Genomic DNA, 4,603 nt, shown 5'->3' on the forward strand with positions numbered 1-4,603 from the left:
AGGCCTCTGCCCCACCGCTGGCCTGGGTCAGGCGTTTAGGGCTTCCCCTGGCTCTGCGCACAGCCTCTGCCCGACCACTGGGCGTCCTCCATTACACAGAAAGCGGACGCCGAGGGGTGCCGGGTTGGGGGGTGGGGGAAGAGGTTGACCCCTGTCGGCTGGGGGCGCGGGGTAGGCGCCGAAGTGCAGTTTGTGCGCAGCCGGGACAGGCTTATTCTCACTCGCCTACGTCACTCGGGGTCACACGCGCTGCTGCTGGACTGCCCCCTGTACCCACTCTGCACTCTGCCGTCGAGGGTCCCAGGCAGCTAGTCTCGCTTACCATGCCACGTACTGTGCCAGGTGCTGGGAGCTCCTGTTCTCCAGTACCTTACAGTCTCGTGGAAAAAGCAGATATATTGCGATAACTAATACAGTAGTAACGGCCAGCTTTTATTTCTTGAGCGTTTCCTGAAGTCCAGGAGTTCTGACAAGCACTGACCCCTGGGAACCATCCTAATGTGGTGGGTTCACAATTATCCACATCGAGGAAACCAAAGCTTACAGAGACTGATTTTTTTTTTTTTTTGCTTCAGGATACGCAGCAGCATCAGGACTCGAACGCAGGTCCGGGCCACAGAGGCAAGGCCGCTGCTGCCGGGGTCCGGTTTCAGGCCTGGGGGTCACGGGAGATCGCCCCGGCACACCCACCTCTCCCGGGCCAGGGGCTCCGAGGCAGAGGGACCGCTTAGGAAGGGGCACTGCGGCCCCAGGAGCGGACTGGAAGGAGAGGCTTCTCCGGGAGACTAGCCTGCGCGGACACGGCTCGCGACCCGGGATGATCCCGGAACAGACTCGAGGGTCACTGTTTGGCGCGGGGAAGGCGGGCGCCCCCTCCCGCTCCGCCCTCGAACCGCAGCTCCGCGCAGGTGTTTTGTCCCCGCTGAGTTGCCGCACCTTCGCTCCCTGCTCGAGTGAGTAAACCCAGAAGGGCTTGGCGAGAGTGAGCTGACGCTCAACGTTCACAGCCCCGAACCTTCCGCGGCTGAGTCATGGCGCTGGGTGTCAGTTCAACATGCTTCTAGAACTTTCAGACCAATTTCCCCGACTACCTTCTAGGTCTTCCTGACCCAGATCCAGGCCCATTTCGCTTTACTGCCTCTTCAGTGGTTGAAGCAAAGAGAGCGAAAGCGGGGTTTCCTGACCCGCCAGGGCGCCCACACTGGGGCGAAGGGCCCCCCGGGTTCTGAGGCACTGCGCAGGGCCTCAGTGTTCAGCTGGGGCTCCCAAGGCCGGAGACTTGGCAAGGTGGACAAGCTTCAGTGAGCGAGAGGGACGCGTTCTCTATCCGCGGCTAAAAGCTTCAGAGCTCAGTGTTGGATCAGGCGGGCCAGGAACGCAGATGGAGTAAGTTAAGCCCTCGCCCCCAGCTCCGAACACTGGGACCTTCACTTTGCACTTTCAGCTGCACCCACGTGGGGTGATAAGAGGTGTGCAAACAAATGGCTCTCAACAAGGTTTATTCTTGAACCTGAAAGAAAACAATCTCCGCCCCTTTGCCCTAGGCACCGCATGGGCGGACGCCGCAGGGAACGTTTGCGTCGGGCGAGCTCAGGTGCCTGCGGGGCGGGCGGGGAGAGCTGCGTTCATTCTGGAACCTCCTGCCCTCTGCGTGCCCAGCCACGGTTGACTGCTGCCTGTCAGGTTGAAGGGTAACTCCTCCCATAAGAGGGGCGGAGGTGAACCCTTGTGCGGACGCCCAGACTCGATGGTCACCCCCTGAGGCTCATGGTGCTGGGTTGTCAGTTATAGCATACTTCTGGAACTTTCAGAGCCAATTTCGCCTTGTGCCTTACAGGTCTTAGACTCTAGTCAGGTCCATTTCACTTTATTGTCTATTCAGTGGTTGAAGCAACCCGCCCCCCAGTACCAAACGGGAAAAGAACTTGGAAGGAACCGTTTGAAACTCAGAGTACCGTTTTGGGTACACGGATTCCCTTCTCTCCACCCCGCCCCTTCCTCATCACACTAAAGAGCTGTGCCGCCTCCTATGGAGGTGCTGACTCCTGGGCTCGGGAGCCAGACTTTTCTGAGTTGAACTGCTGCTCTTACTGTGTGACATTGGGAAAAGGACTTAATTTTTCTGTGCTTTCTGTGCTTCGTTGTTTTTGCATCTGTAGAATGCGGATAATAATAATACCTTCCTGGAGGGAGTGGCAAAGTAGGTGAAGAGGATTAAGAGGTACAAACTACTACTATGTATAAAATGTTAACAATGATGTAATGTACGGCGCTGGGAATATAGTCAATATTTTAATGATAACTTTATATGGAGTATAAAAATACTGAATCATTATGTTGTACACCTGAAATTAATATTGTAAGTCAACTATACTTAAATCAAAAACAAAAACAAGCAAACAAACAAAAAACCCAATACCTTCCTCCTGGGATTATTGCGTGGGAACATATCACCATGTGTTTTCTTGTCTGCTGCCCTACTTATCTGGAGAACTGGGCATTCTCTGGCCTAGGCTCTGCAGGTTCTAAAAGGCCAAGGCGAGTGTGTTGCCCCATTTTCTTCTCCAGTGCGTTAAGGATGCTTTCTTCAGGCGGCAGGCTGAGAGCAGAGAAGGCCTGCTAACTCCAGCGGACCAGAACAGGCTGGGGATATGGGTGTTGGCCTCCCAGTCGCAGTGCAGGGTCCATGTGCCTTAAGAAGAGGTCAGGAGCTGGGATGTGGGGAGTGCAGGGCTGCCTGCAGTACTGAATTTAGGAAAGGCTCTCAGGCTACTTACTACCTAATTCATGTAGCATTGCACTATCCTCATTTAGTCCCCTGGGCAGAGTCCGTCTGTGCTGAGCCTTAGGTAGTTTCCCTGTGTGGCATGCCCCAGCTGCTTCTACACCTCTTTGAAACCGTAGAGGGGGATGAAGAGGAGCCCTGCAAGTTATTCATAGGGAACTGACTATAGCTATGTCCAGCTTCTTGCATCCTTTTTTAGTTAAAGGGAAACGTTGTTATTGTTAAAAAATTACAAAGTAATTTGTCAGAGAATCAAATAGTATTAGAAATATATTGGAGTGGTTAAAAGTATAGGCTCTGGGCTCAATTCCTAGCTTGGCCATTTGCAAGCTGTGTGACCTTGGGAAAATTACTTAACTTCTCTGTGCCTCAATTTAGTGTTTAATCAGAATAAGACTTCATCACTTGGACTAGTAATGGAAAATTGTGGAATAGAACAAGTGCTGTCTCCCAAAATCTGATCTTTTGGGGAACACAGCTAGACCACATTTCCAACCAACCCTTGCACTTAGGTTAATCATGTGATTCAGTTCTAGGCTATGAGTGGAACAGAGTGGGAGTCATGAGTACCACTCCTAGGATGGGCCATTTAAGACAGAGCTGAGACTCTTCCCTGCCCTTCTTCCACTGGCTGGAACCAGAGTCAACTTAGACTTTGCACACTGTCACTTCCATGGCATTCTGTTGGCCAAAGCAAGTCATAAAGCCAGTCCAGAGTCAAAAGGGGAAGTAGACTTAAGATGACCAACTCATCTGGGTTTGCCCATGACTTTCCTGGCTTTAGCACTTTAAGTTCTGTGTCCCAGGAGCCCCCTCAGTCCTGGGTAAATTGGGATGGCTGGTCACTCTAAGTAGACTCCACCCCTTTGTGGGAAGAGCCACAAAGTCATATTGTAAAGGGCATAGTTATAGGGAGGGATGAAGAAATGGGACATTTTTTACAGTCAGTGTACTCCAATGCCTATGAGGTTTCCAAGTAGAGTATCAGGTATCATTTGACTCATTTATTTATTTGGCTGTGTCAGGTCTTAGTTGCAGCACGCGGGATCTTTGTTGCGGCACGTGGGATCTTCCTTGTGGCACACAGTCTTCTCTCTAGTTGTGGCGTGCAGGCTTTAGAGCACACAGGCTTAGTTACCCTGTGGCGTGTGGGATCTTAGTTCCCCAACCAGGGATCAAACCCACATCTCCTGCATTGGAAGGTGGATTCTTAACCACTGGACTACCAGGGAAGTCCTTCATTTGACTCATAAGAGAGGTCTGGTCTGGATATAAATTTGGGGTGTGTGTGTGTGTGTGTGTGTGTGTGTGTGTGTGTGTGTGTGTGTGTGAGATTATATAATATTGAGCAATTGAATGACAGATACTAATATAGTAAACTTTTTAAAATAATAATATCTTTAAACTATTTAGTTTTAATCCTTACAAATTAAATAGTAAAATACATACTGTTTATCTCCATTTTACAAATGGAAATAGGAGTTTAAAGTGTTGTTTCTTGAGATAAAAGGAGAGCAAGATAAAAGGAAACTGATGGTGAGGGATGGAGATAGCAAATCTACCAAAAGCTGATATATGGTTCCCAAATACAGCAATTTGAGGCTAATTAGCATAGGGGGAATGTCTTGACACACCTTGATTAGGTTCTGATGGACCTGGTAAATTATTGTTATTATTATTTTTTATACATCTATTGGAGTATAATTGCTTTACAATGTTGTGTTAGTTTCTGCTGTACAACAAAGTGCATCAGCTATACATACACATATATCCCCATATCCCCTCCCTCTTGCGTCTCCCTCCCACCCTCCCTATCCC

Source organism: Neophocaena asiaeorientalis, unplaced genomic scaffold (assembly GCF_003031525.2).
Source record: "Neophocaena asiaeorientalis asiaeorientalis breed wild unplaced genomic scaffold, Neophocaena_asiaeorientalis_V1.1 scaffold96, whole genome shotgun sequence".
Lineage (NCBI taxonomy): Eukaryota > Metazoa > Chordata > Mammalia > Artiodactyla > Phocoenidae > Neophocaena > Neophocaena asiaeorientalis.